Genomic DNA, 15,079 nt, shown 5'->3' on the forward strand with positions numbered 1-15,079 from the left:
ATTATTTTCTAGAAATTTTAATATTGATTCCACACTGTAACCTTCTTAATATAGTCTTTCTGGTAAGGCTCACGTCTGTGTCTGTGTTCCATCTCGTTTATTCCTGACATCTCTGCGGCTCATCTGTGTCTCCAGCTTCCACCTGTGTCCTCTGGTCCTTCCTTTTTTATCTTGTTGAACATTGTCTCTTTGTCAACCCTCTTTTAATGCTCCTCAGTATCATGTACGTCGTTATCATCTCCCCGCTGAAACGTTTTTCTTCCAACGTGGTGAGTTTGAGCCCACTCAGCCTTTCATTGAAGACAAGTCTTATTAGCACTATAAGTAGTTAGGCTCATATCTCTGTACAATTTTCTTCAGGTGCCAGCGATGCACATTCAAGAAGTGGTCTTACATAGGGTATATATATGCTGAAAGCCTCTTTGTTTAGGGTCCCTGATGGCTATCCTGATATTTGCCAGTTTGGCGTATGCCGTAGACGTTAATTTGTGCATGTACTCCTTAGGTGAGCAAACTGTGTGTGTGTGTGTGTGTGTGTGTGTGTGTGCGTGTGTGTGTGTGTGTGTGGCAGAGGGGGGGGGGAGGCGGGGGTGGGGAGAGAAAGTCAGGGAGGGAGCTGAAGGACAGGTGAAGGGACCTGTATTACGCCGTGGAAGGACATGTGCGCATCTTATGCCTGGCTCATAAACTCACACACACACACACACACACACACACACACACACACACACACACACACACACACACACACACACACCAGATAGGAAGAAGAGAACAAACACATAGGCAGGAGAATGAGGTGTAGCATTGCTGGTTAAAGATAATTTGAACTTTGAGATCATCATTACGAAGGTGGTAAATGGTAGCCACAGTGCCGGCCAGGGATCTCAGCAGAGGGTGGAGAGAAAGTGGTGGTCATAGATCATTCTCCTCTCTACAACCCTCAGGAAACACCAGAGCCAATTTCTGAAAGCAAATCTGTTAATCATAGGGGACTTAAACCATAGAAGAACAGACACAATAGGCCTATGCGAGAGAAGATGTGAAGAGTCCATATTTTTTCTACGTATGAACGACGACGAATAGACAGGACTGACGTTTTTTGGAGTGTGAGAAAGCTTAAGACACTGTTCTCCACGTGAGACTAATGCTCAAGATGGAGAAATAAGCAGGAGTTGATCAAAGGAGAGATGCTCTAGTGGATGGGGGAGAAACTAAGTACAATAAGAGAATGACGGTGTTGTAAGAGTGACCAGAGTGATGGGATATTTCCACCAGGGTCCGAAAAGGCTCAGTACAGTTCGTCTCTTGGTCTTACTGTTATTGTTTGTTGATGATACAAGACTTATACAGAATGTAATTACAGAGGAAGACTGCAAGGAACTACAGGAAGATCTGAACAGACCTGTTCAGGTTCTTGTATACCAGAATGGTATAACACATGACCACTAGAGTTCATCAACAAGTGGAAAATAATGAAGGTGGGTGGTGGGAACAGGAGGCTGACATATGGCAACAAACAGGAGAGGGAAAATGATCTCGTGGTTGACATCACACTGGAGATGTCTCCTGAAGCCCAGGCCAGGCGGATACCATGAGTGGGGGGCGTGTGTAAGTTTCCCCAACATAACAACTACCTTTATAAATGTAAACAATGAGTCGTTCAGAACCTTCTATATCACATATGTCAGACCAGCTCTGAGTTTTGCGGCACTAGACTGGAATCTTAACGCGTTAAATAATAAAATGAAGCCGGAGAAGTTAAGTATGTCACCAAATTACAAAGTTGTGGAGTATAAATTACGAAGAAAGATTAAAAGCAATAAACCTCACGTCGCTGGAATAGAGAAAAACATGATCACCATATACAAAATACTCATAGGACCTGACAACTCGGGCAAGGATAGATTCATTAACACGGATGATACACAAACAAGAAGAGACAGGCGAACACGTAACACACGAATGAGCCACAGAGACATTATAAGTAATTATTCAATGTCTGAGCACTTAAAGACGGGATGCAATACAAAGCAAAGTGGTGGAGGCCAATTTTAAACACATCTTCAAGTGTATAATAACAATGTCCAGAGAGCTGGAGAACATGTCATCTCTGGATTAAATGTTGAGAAACGGGACCAAAGACCTGAAGATCCACTCCTTGAAGCATGCACAACTACTCAAGTAAAACTAGGTAAGTAAAGTTCAAGTGTTCACGAGTCAACAAATTCATGGATCTGAATTCCCACAGACTGAGAGAACAGGAAGTCTTATCTCCATCATAAGTGGGATATCTGTGTATCAGTTGGGCTTTACGACCAGCCCATGAGGATGTGGTTATATTCTCGATACTAACTTAAACCGAATTTGAAATAACGCAGCTGATAAGGAAAATCTTTAAAAACATCCTGACACTATATGTTACCACAGAAACGAGGTGGTATAAGAACACTGAATAAGAAATTATCTTTGTACTCCGGACCACTGTAAGTAGTCACTCAATATTTGAAAATATCTATTGAGGGAAGGAAAAAGAGATCAAGTAGACTAGCATACTCTCAAGTGGAGTACCATAAAATCAAAGAAATTCATCGTAACAATACCAATGGAAGCGAAACTCACAGATTAAATAACAATAATTTATGGACTTTCCAGTACGGACACACAGGTATCAATAACGCTTTGCGCTGCCTGTAAGAGGCAAAGCATCAAAGCACAACAAGAACACATGAAGGACCAAGAGTGCCTGGAAAAAATACAAAGGAAATATAATACAAATGAACCACAACATTTACAAAAGAGCGTGGAGTAAGTAAGTAAGAATTTTTAGTGAGGAGTTTGAAAATGACGCAGCATTCAAGCCAAATGCCAACCAAAACTCTCAAGCGTCTGTACATAACAAAAACTCAGTGTAAACAAAAAAGAGGATAACACATACGAAAGTACATAGTATAACATGGATAACACATTCAGGTACTAGACGAACTTTTTCAAATTTTAACCTAAACTGCCAATGACCCCACACGGGCAGACACTTCCCGGTGAGAGACTGATAGCAACAAAAGTGTCTCCAGAGGGAATGTGGAAATAACTGATTGACAAAGATTTTAGGAAAACTGCGGGACCAGGCGAAATCTCACTATGATTACTGAAAGAGATAACTAGTCCATTGACTATACCTCTTCCTACTCTCTAAATCATTGCAAAAGACTGAATTGGTACAGAAATATTGTAAACAGAAGACACAAGTCACTGAGCTAAATACTTATAATAACGTTAATACAAATGGGAAATTACCAAGATAACAAATTGTGTTTGAGGTGTCTATGACAAGCAGGAGAAGAGTCATAAGATTGTCTTTTTCGGCTGTCAGGGCGTTTGAAACATCACGCAGAACTGACTCTTGTACAAGATCGCAAGCGATGCTCCTTTATCTGGAAAAAATGTAGGGGTCGGGCAGTCAGGAGCGCCCCCCCCCCCGGCAAGGACTGGTACTAGAAATGCTATTTTGAATATATTCCAGCGACCAAACTGAAAATTTGATCAATCACATTTATTTTATGAGGATATGTGGGTATCACCCACGTGATACCACATATAGAGCTGTAGCCTTTAACACCTCGAGGGAAACTAGACCCCCTCCCCACGGGAAACTAGACCCCCTCCCCACGGGAAACTAGACCCCCTCCCCACGGGAAACTAGACCCCCTCCCCACGGGAAACTAGACCCCCTCCCCACGGGAAACTGGACCCCCTCCCCACGGGAAACTAGACCCCCTCCCCACGGGAAACTGGACCCCCTCCCCACGGGAAACTAGACCCCCTCCCCACGGGAAACTAGACCCCCTCCCCACGGGAAACTAGACCCCCTCCCCACGGGAAACTAGACCCCCTCCCCACGGGAAACTAGACCCCCTCCCCACGGGAAACTAGACCCCCTCCCCACGGGAAACTAGACCCCCTCCCCACGGGAAACTAGACCCCCTCCCCACGGGAAACTAGACCCCCTCCCCACGGGAAACTAGACCCCCTCCCCACGGGAAACTGGACCCCCTCCCCACGGGAAACTAGACCCCCTCCCCACGGGAAACTAGACCCCCTCCCCACGGGAAACTAGACCCCCTCCCCACGGGAAACTAGACCCCCTCCCCACGGGAAACTAGACCCCCTCCCCACGGGAAACTAGACCCCCTCCCCACGGGAAACTAGACCCTTGTTAATATGATGTTAATAAAATACAAAATACTATAAAGAATGTAGAAAGTAGATATAGAAGCGATGCTCAAAATGAGAAGCAATAGAACTAGTGGTCACGGTTGTATCTCAGGAACACAATTGATCCGTAGAAAGGTCAGGAAGAATTTCTACAGTTTAAGAGATTCAAACAAATGGAACGGATTAGGAGAGATTATTTGTGAAATTTAATACACAGCAGTTTCCGAAGGAAATAAGAACAAAGACATTAGTAGAGTTATTACAATAATCTTCCTCTAGAAGTACCTGAAGACACGTACTATCACGCCATAATTAAAAGAATTCACCATATTCAAAATACACCTCTTGTTGTGTTGTGCAAAGTGATACAATGGGACAGTGGTCGTAGGCTTCAAACTGGTGGTTGTGATAGACACTTGTAGCCTACACTATGGCTTGTATGGCGGGGTGAGCTGCCTGAGTCAAGCCGCCCCCAGCAGCCGTTACTGGACCCTACATATACATGATACCGCTTACCATGTGCCTTCCCCACTTAAAAAGTGAAAACATTTCCCTTATAAATAATTACGTTTAATTTCATTATAAAACTTTTTATTAAATTTGAGCCAAAACTAACTTAACATCCTAACTTAACCTAAACATGCCTATTATTTCCCCAATGCTGTGTAACGTAGGTAAAACTGGACGTATTTAAAAATATTAAGTTTGAAAGAAATATTTAAAAATATTCAAGATCTCTCTAACTCTTAGGCAAAATAGTCGTGCTTGCTAGGCCCAGATAAATACAGTATATATATATATATATATATATATATATATATATATATATATATATATATATATATATATATATATATATATATATATATCACAAAGAAATCACAATGGTGTGATATATCAATGTGAAAATCATTTTGGACAATGGGGTGACTTGAACCGGCGTTCTGGTGATTCCAAGACACGTGGCTTAACCCATTCGGCCACGATAAAACAAGTCAACAACCCCAGAACTCGACTGAATTTACTGGGTGGTTCTGGAGGCCCGAACTGGTACCCGACCAGGATTTTACAGTTGGTCTGCCTACACTCTGGCCTGTGGGTAATGGTGTTACGTCCTTACGCCCCTCCTTCAGATCACAAAGAAATCACAATGGTGTGCCGAACTTGTACCCAACCGTAAAATCCTGGTTGGGTACCAGTTCGGGCCTCCAGAGCCTCCCAGTGAATTCAGTCGAGTGCCGGATTGCTTGGCTTTTGTCTTATCATGGCCGAGTAGGTTAAGGCAGGTGTCTGGGAATCATCAGAACGCCGATTCAAGTCACCCCATTGCCGCAAAATGATTTTATCAACCATTTCTACAATGATTGTCAGTGGAGCCAAGCCACTCTTCCAGTCAAGCTCGGTGGCTTTGGCATCCGCACTACCACCTAAATTGCTGTCCCAACTTTCCTATCTACCTCCTCGTCATCGGATGACCTGGTCAAGGCGATGCTACGAGCCAACCTAAGGGACTCAGCGGGGACACATGAGGGACCTTGGCAGACCCAACACTCTGACCAACCCAACTGAAAGCCAACAAACAATTCAGCTGAAACAGCCCCATCGTTGACAAAGAAGTCACAACTCTGCTGAAGGTAGCAACAACCTCTAATGATTGTGCCTACCACACAGCTGTGCGGATTCCCCATGCAAAGGACTTCCTTCTGGCAGTCCCTATGTCAGTGACAGGCATACGTCTTGATCAGTAGCAGCTCCGTGTTGCAGTCGCCCTCCACTTGCTGCCCCAATCCACACTATATATAGGTGTATTTCAGCAAGGCAAGTACAGACGAATATGGATTGCATGACATACACTGCGGAAAATCATGGGGTTGGCACTCAAGACACGATGAACTCAACGACATTATTAAGAGGAGCCAAGAGAGAGAGAGAGAGAGAGAGAGAGAGAGAGAGAGAGAGAGAGAGAGAGAGAGAGAGAGAGAGAGAGAGAGAGAGAGAGAGAGAGAGAGAGCCAGCCTCTCAATCTAATGAACCGTAAATTGCTGGCTTTGCTAGTCGACCAGATAGAGCCACACTACGCCCATGGGAAAATAGTAGACAATTAGCATGGGACTATACTTCCGTATCCGTCTTGGCAGCCACGTATATCCTCTATGTTGGTCAAGCAGGCGCCGGGCCACAAACACACACACACACAGAAAGAGGCAAATTAATCAAGTAGAGGGAAACAGACCACTGGTACAACTTTGTTCCAATAGGATCATAGACCCTTGGGAAGAGAGTGCAAGGAGGTTTCTTAAGGACCTTGGTTCCATACAAGAGACCCTAGAGCGGCGAGCCTTCTTTTTATTTTGTATTTTTTGTATTTATATATACAAGAGTTCTTATATTCTTGTACAGCCACTAGCACGCATAGCATTTCGGGCAAGTCCTTAATCCTAATTTTCACACACACACATCCCCAGGAAGCAGCCCGTAGCAGCTGTCTAACTCTCAGGTACCTATTTACTGCTAGGTGAACAGGGGGATCAGTGAAAGAAACTTTGCCCATTTGTTTTCGCCTCCGCCAGGGATAGAACCCGGACCCTTAGGACTACGAACTCCGAGCGCTATCAAATCAGCCGTCAGGCCCCTTTTCCAGCATCTCAGTGTGGCGATCCAGAGGGGCAAAGCCCGCGGCATCCTCGGTATCAGAGGAGTTTGAAGAAATCTACAGCCTCTAGGAGACAAATTTCCCTTTATTTCTTCTTATTGTCACATTACTTACATAACACATTTTGTAACCAATTAGCTATGCAACTGTGTAACTTTGTATAATAAAGTGTATAACAATAATAATAAAAAGGGGTGGTAGGAGAATATATATATATATATATATATATATATATATATATATATATGTCGTACCTAGTAGCCAGAACTCACTTTTTGGCCTACTATGCAAGGCCCCGATTTGCCTAATAAGCCAAGTTTTCCTGAATTAATATATTTTTTCTAATTTTTTTCTTATGAAATGATAAAGCTACCCATTTCATTATGTATGAGGTCAATTTATTTTTATTGGAGTTAAAATTAACGTAGATATATGACCGAACCTAACCAACCCTACCTAACCTAACCTAACCTAACCTAACCTAACCTATCTTTATAGGTTAGGTTTGGTTAGGTAGCCGAAAAAGTAAGGTTAGGTTAGGTTAGGTTGGTTAGGTAGTCGAAAAACAATTAATTCATGAAAACTTGCCTTATTAGGCAAATCGGGCCTTGCATAGTAGGCTGAGAAGTGTGTTCTGGCTACTAGGTACGACATATATATATATATATATATATATATATATATATATATATATATATATATATATATATATATATATATATATATATATATAAAAATAATCACCATAAAGTTACAGGGTGGCGAAGGTCACCCCATAATATCTGCCTGTGTACCTGGCTGACCTAGTGACCCAGCTCCCTCTGCCCTCCCTTTCCTCACGTGGGTTGGTTTACCTAACATGTACTCAAAGACAACGTAAACTCTGCACTGGTGTGCATTATTTTGGCGTTTTCTTATTTCGCTATTTCAGTGGGAGTACATGGCACATAAACTAACCTTCGATGTTGCGACGCCACATAACGCAATATCATTTAACTCGATAAACTAACCCTTTTTTGTTCGCCAACTGATGATATTGTTGCCATGTTTTGTGAGTGCAATGTAAGTCTCCTTTTACTGCTTCACAGAAGTGTTCCCGGATATATATTATACTTTGTCTAACTATATTCACAAATTAATGCTCACCATGCTCACTATGTTTCAACGAATTATTTTAGCTTTGTGTATACATAGGTAATGTTACGCTCTCTCAAGGGCCCACAATCAGCTGTTCCGAGCCCTGGAATGAGCGTAAGAGCGGGAGCGCCCTATAATGAGCGTAACACATGAAGGTGAGCCGCATTGGCCACATTATGCTTGGGGCTGAGTGAAAGTGTTGTCACCCTTCCACGCACATTTCGATTTGCTGCGACGAACGAAACGAGCGGTGTACGCGGGAACAGTACATATCAAGAGCTCTCTGACGGTAATCTTCGTGACTTGGTGAGTGTTTAATTAATCAGTCTGTGGATTATAGATCTGTGTCGCATTTATAATAGTTGAGAAAAACATATGAAGATAGTGTAAGTACAGTTACTGTATGTTTAGATAAAAACGCTCATTGCTAAGGAAACAGCTAGCGTTAATGTTTGTGTTTACGTGGACACCACAGCACCACATATATACCACATATATACAGCCCTATGTGTCTTTAGACTTGTGAATCTGTGACAGGAAATGCCAAGGAGAGCCCGTGGACAAGTGCGTACCTGTGGTGTCCCTTTGTTGGAGCGTGGGGCTGGCGGCCTCGCCTGCCTCAGTACCTTAATTTGTATCCCTTTATTGTATATATATATGCAAGGTGTTGGTGGAGACTTATGTGTGATATGCTAAACAATGCGACTATAAGCTATTGATTTATTTATTACGTTATATATATAACACGACAAAACACAAAAGGGAGTGATAGGACAAAAGAATATAGAAACTATATTGGAGGGGACCTAAAAATCACTTCTGCATTATGTGTGTTTTTCTTTTCTCCGAGGCTAAGGATTCCCTTCTTCCAGCCAAAGGTGGTACTCCATTCCATATTATATATATATATATATATATATATATATATATATATATATATATATATATATATATATATATATATAATATTATATTTTGTCCTCTACAAATAATTGCAGTCTGCCTCATGTTTACGTGTGTATTCTGTTCTGAGGTATTTGATTTATTAAAGCCTAACAACGCTTTTTCCCTACCCGTTTGATTATTGTCGTGCTTTTTGTATATGTACTAGAGTTATTACATTCTTGTAAAGCCACTAGCAGGCATAGCGTTTCGGGCGGGTAACAAATTCAAGTGATAAATAGATTAATTATAGGATGTATTTATGCAACCATATTAAGCTTCTTTATTCGATATATTTAAAATAATAACTAATTTAATTACAATGATACATTTGTAGGGATATATTTGTTGTGATCGTTGTTGCATCATAGTGATAAATATTTAAATCTGTAGTTAATATCGGACTATAATATGCAATTAACGATACGAGTACGTTATAAATAATATTTGAGGAATATCTCAAAGTTGTACGTAGTGAGCCAACTGTCTGCGGGAGGTTTAATGGCCTCTACGCTTACTCATTCACGAATCTGACAGTAATTTTGTCCACAAAAGTTGGGTTGATTCTTCTTATAACGATAACGGTACTAACATCAACGATAGTCAAATGCGCCTAGCGAACGGTGGTCGAATATCCCCACACCCTCTACCAAGGTTCAATGTGGATCGTCGTCTTTTGTTTAACTTCGTACTGCGCACATCACTTTTTGTTGTATTATAAAGTTATTAAGCATTTACTGTTAAAAACAAGGATGCTTACATTACGTAACATACTGAACAAGTTATTCTCTTATAACCGTTAATGTCATGTTCTGGGGGTTTTGAGAAGAGGACAAAGTTTTGGGAGAAACGTCATCAGGATTGTGGTTGTGTCGAGCAAGGACTGCCCAGCTGGCCGGTTGCGTCATCACAATACACAAAAGCATTGCAGCCTTGTGTGGACAAAGTCGAAAATCTAAAGAATATTACTTGTTGCAATCAAATGTGAGATTAGTCTTGTACAAGTTGCATATCTTGTGTGTGGACGAGGCTAGCTGCTCCTGGCATGCCAGACCTGTCAATCGCGGTTAAAAACATGGCATATGAAGTCGTTTATTTTCTTCCGCAATACACTATTGCTAGCATGACTCAATAATACTGGAGTTTACTTGTTCACGAAATGTTCAAGGTCGTAGGCGTTTATGTGAGACGATGTAAACCATCCTACCTGAGTTACAAGGTTAATTGTGTCTTGAGGGGAGCACACCCACCCCACACAAGGCCCCGCCCAACCCCCCCCCCCCCCTCTTCTGCTCGACCCACTTGTATTCGTTAAGTAAATATATTAATAATTGTTGTCCAACGCTGCGTAAGTAATGTAAATATTATTAAAGGTTGCTTAGCAAATATCGTAGATTTCATATCGGCACTGAAGACAACGGTATAGAAATAGTCACCCACACTCCCCTAGTTATAAGCGTTTAAAAAGAAGTGCTTACCCAACATCAGTCCAGATATTAGTGAGTGAATCCTGAACTCCCCGCTTCAAGACTAAAGTTAGTATGGTTAGGTTAGTATGGTCAGTATGTTATTATGGTAGCCTAATAACATAACTTCCCAGCCTTAAGCCCAACACTAAACCAATTCAACATGAACAGTATTTAGGCGTAATGATGAATAAATATATATATCCAACTTCAAGACTGCAGTGTGTGGGCATAAGTAATGAGACCAAATAGGTATAGTCGTTAGGTAACCTGCTGGGTGTATGTTTACAATAAATGGTAATAGAAACTACCATTATCATACAACTATTTCTTGCTGGCGACCTCACTTAGGTTATTCCGCACTGTTGTGATCACCATATTATAGAAGTTATGTACTATTAATAAATATAGACCGGAAATAATGATTTTAGTACTTAGGTACCAAAACAAGTCTTTGTTCATAAACATACGAAGAAGGATGACCAAGTTAATACCCCCATATTCGGCCCCCCATGTTCTCATGGATCTCCCGTGTTTATCTGGACTTATCGTCTCCACCTGGGTTTCCGTATTTATCTAGACTTCCCAAGTTTATCTAGATTCTGTGTTCACCTGGGTCTCTGTGTTCACCTGGACCTCGTAACCTCAATACTGAAGACGTTCCCTAACACGCCTAAGGGATCTACTGACCCGCCAAGTCGACGCGTCGTCTGTGTGAAAGATAATTATCATCAACGTAATAAGTAGAGAACGGCATAATGACTTGATAAATCAAAATATATAAAAATAATAAAATAATGATATAACTAATCAACTAATTAACGAACAAGGAAATGTGTGTGTGCACACTACTAAAAAATCACAAATTAAATTTCCTTGCTCTGACGAGATATTTACTTGTATTAGTATATGAAAGAACTCGTGTGCCATTTAGCAAGCCTGACCAATAAATCAACAAATGTTGAATGGCTGTCTGTCTCAGCTGACACCTCACTCTTACATTAATAAGAAATCGATCGATGAACTCAGAGTGTAGTCCTAGAAGCCTTTTGGAACGGTAACAAGCTTCAGACTTGAAAATTTGGACAACCCTAGCCTCAAACTACCACCCAGTTAGCTTATTAGTAGTTGTGAACAATCTTCCCGAAGCTATTATAGCAACTACCCTCGTAACCATCATGGAAAATATGGAATAATGTAAAAAGTGATAAAGTAAGGGTTCACCATAGGGAGATCTTTCCTTATTCTTGTTAAGCTTGGCGTCTTCTTTTGACAGTTTTGTTAAGTTGAAGTGTATTTAATGTAGTTAATAACGGTTGTTATTATTTATATATAATTGAGCAGGGCTTTTAACATCGTTCTGTTTGTGAACGATGATAAGGAAATTCGACGATAAGGAAAATTGAAGCGCATAACAACTGAAACGAAATAATTAATTATGCTATATAATATATATAAAATGTTCGTAGACATTGGCACATGTGGTACAGAAATGACCAAGCTGGATGAAAATGTTAAAATCCAAATAACAGTAAGGCTCAAAATCATTGAAATTTCCTTTTTGGAAGGCGTAATTTATTGGGTTATAAGACCGAAGTGTATACATGGCGTTATACTCATAAAGGCGTTACAAATAGGGTTCTGGAAATATCAGTCATTTCTCAGGTCTCAGTGACTATGCTGAGAAATTAACAGATAATATAATATTGGCAGAACAGTTACAAGTTAATATAAATTTAATAAATTTGGATTTATAAAAGGTGGTTTGGCTGTAGAGTTGTGGACGAGTGCAACACACTGGCAAGTAGCCCAGTTGAAGCAACTACCTCAAGTTTGCCTTCTGTAGGAAATGCGTGAGCATGACTTAACATTTCCACCACCGCTCACTGGTTACGTGTCAGGCGCATGATGGGCAAATTTAAACTGTATATAACTAATTCACCATAAATTGTAAATTATATTAACGTTCAGTTCCTGAACCAATCATGTGGCTGTAACCTTCCTGCCACAAGTAAACAAAGAAAGATACATGTAAATAAAACAGGAGCTGTGAATATAAATATAGTAGTAACAATATATGTAAATAAATGGAAGGAAGGAACAGTGTGTATAAATAATGAAAGGCGCACATGAAAACAACAATAGGACCGAATATTGAAGCAAACAAAAGGTGTTAAAAATAGCCGCACCCAAAATATTGGCTCAAGGCGACGAAAATATTGAATATCATTTACATTTATTATTTTTCATTTTGTATTTTTTTTTATCTCATAAGGAAAGTTTACAATTTTAGCATGTTTTAAGCTAAATACGACTCGTAAGAAATTATTGTTTTAATGTTCTGTATTTACAATTGTCGGTGCAGCTTACTAAGAGATCGAGACCCCAAAATGAATAGATAAGCGCACTCAAAATTTACATAATTTCTATCCCGAGTCATCTCTCAGAAGCGCTCTTTAATTCCTACTAGCCAGCAATGTTTTAACCTCACAGTTTGCCAACGATGACATGTGCTTCGATTTTCAGTGATTTCCAGACCTAATATTGCATTTGGGACATTACAAATGGCTCCGGAATAATCCGTGAGCATGATATTTACAGGGAGATCGTGATCCATGTTATAACTATTTTCAGTAATGCAAGTTTTTAGCACTATTTTATCATGTCTGTATTATAATGCCTTGATGAGATTATACGTTATTAGATGATGGGTAGTATAATATTTCAGTAGGCCTATAAGGTCTCGTAGACATAATCTCAAAGTGTTTTCAGATGCGAGAGACTAAATTTAGCATGCTGTTATCTTTACCAATTGAGAATATGAGAAGATTTATAGTATTGGGCATTTCAGTGTTACATGAATTTTCTCGTTAATAGTTTTAGTGACACATACCATATATAATTTGCAACTTTTTTTTGTCATTATGGCATAATACTTAATAAACTCGTGGTAGGCTACTTAGGTCTTTTACTTGGGCTGTCTCCCTGGTTGTTTTACTCGTTATTGATACCATTTATCGTTAAGTGTATTTTTAGTTTCTGCTTCAAATATCTCCGACACTAATGTGTCTTAAAGATATTCCTGTGTGAACATTGATGTCAAATATTAATTTAAAACATCAGCTTCAACTTACCTCTTTTAGCATGATTGTCTTCAACCCTTAAGCACATGCAGATTTTTTGCACTTGTAGTGAGTGCACAAATTGGCTAAGTATCTTTCTCAATATTGACTTATTCACTAATATTAAAATATTATAATAATTCAGCTCGTTCTCACTATTTAACAAACGTAAAATCTGAAGTGGTTTTATCTAACCAGAAACGTACAAACCCAGGCAGCCTACCGAACATACCGAGGCCAATGTCACATTTAGGTACATCTGCATTTGTACAGCTACCCTAGACTCTATGAAAGGGAGTACAGCGTGTCAAAAAAACTTCTACGTGATGCTACTTAGCTACGTAACTTCGTGATGCTAAAAATCCCCATCACACAGGATGGTTAGTCATGCAAAGGCATGTGATAAGCAGTCTGCACTGGCAAATTCTATTTGCCAGTGCAAATTAGGATGCATTATGAGGATATCATGAACACAAGAGTGAATAAGGTAGCAGTGATACTGAAAGTCCCCATCTCTCAGGATGGTTACCCATACAGGGCCATATGATCAGTAGCCTGCACTGGCAAGTTTTGGGTGCATTATGAGGAAGGATATCCTCGAGAACACGTGAGTGAATAAAATAATTGCAAAGCTCCAGGTACCATGCACAATCTGGTGGACGTTTTGTGCTGCCCATAAATATAGGTTTCAGATCTGAACAAATCATAGTTTTTTATACTGGTGCTTTCAGATCGTTGAGTCAGTAATTTCTCTCCTATCACACCTAAGTATTACAGCCCCGCTCCTGTGGCAGGTAAATCCACTACGAGCTCACCATAGTCCGTGCTACTTGGAAATTTTTGTTCCGAGTAGCTGAAGCTAAAACAACAAAAACAACCAGACGGCGTCAATTTTACACACCTTATCTCTCTAAGACACAGAGCATCAACATCTCTAAGTGGCGTGGAAGAGAACAGGCAGCCGATGGCTTGTCAAAGGTTCCTTCATTATTCCTGAAGTTTTTTATTTTATTTTATTTTATTTTTGAACTGGAGCGCTGCCTTAAGCACCGAGGTTATTCGATGTGTTCATTGCCCTATGGGGATAAAGCATAGCCTAATAACTCTGATTCAATTGTACTGGTGCAAAACTTTTACGATAGTGCTTTTCCAATATACTTTAACATAAATACGAAATTATTAAAATAATAAAGTAGATTAATTTATATATTTTATAGAAAATTGTAATACAGTAAATATATTTAGTGCTTTTAACAAATTACTAATGAAAGAAACCAATATATTTTGTCTTATAAGTCAATATACACAAAGTTATGTATAAGGTGAACTGCATTATAAATCGTCATACCATTTTCAATTTTGTCAATATTAATAACTCGCCTTGCTTTTGTGTGTAGCGGAGGGTTTGTCTCTTAACTGTAGGTTTTTGTATGCTATCTTTTTTATGTATATATATTGTTGGGATTGTTTGTGACGGCTCTCTGTGACTAGGTCTGTGTGCCTGACTGGCTTGTGTTACGATTTGTGAGCTTGTCTGGTCTTGT

At 40.0% G+C, this 15,079-nt stretch overlaps 1 protein-coding gene across 6 annotated transcripts in view; it reads left to right on the top strand.

The window, feature by feature from the left end:
- Positions 1-15,079, top strand: part of LOC123766258 (uncharacterized) — a 125,735-nt gene that overhangs the window by 76,696 nt on the left and 33,960 nt on the right. For 2 of the 6 annotated variants that reach the window (XM_045755323.2, XM_045755321.2), the window contains exon 1: positions 8,175-8,311. The exons of 1 other annotated variant lie outside the window; for it this stretch is intronic. The gene's annotated coding sequence lies outside the window, so the exon portion shown is untranslated. Of the gene's footprint in view, positions 1-8,167; positions 8,312-8,461; positions 8,570-15,079 lie in introns of those variants that run through there. 3 more of the 6 variants (XM_045755325.2, XM_069321105.1, XM_045755322.2) reach the window with 2 other exon arrangements.

Source organism: Procambarus clarkii, chromosome 9 (genome assembly GCF_040958095.1).
Source record: "Procambarus clarkii isolate CNS0578487 chromosome 9, FALCON_Pclarkii_2.0, whole genome shotgun sequence".
Classification (NCBI taxonomy): domain Eukaryota; kingdom Metazoa; phylum Arthropoda; class Malacostraca; order Decapoda; family Cambaridae; genus Procambarus; species Procambarus clarkii.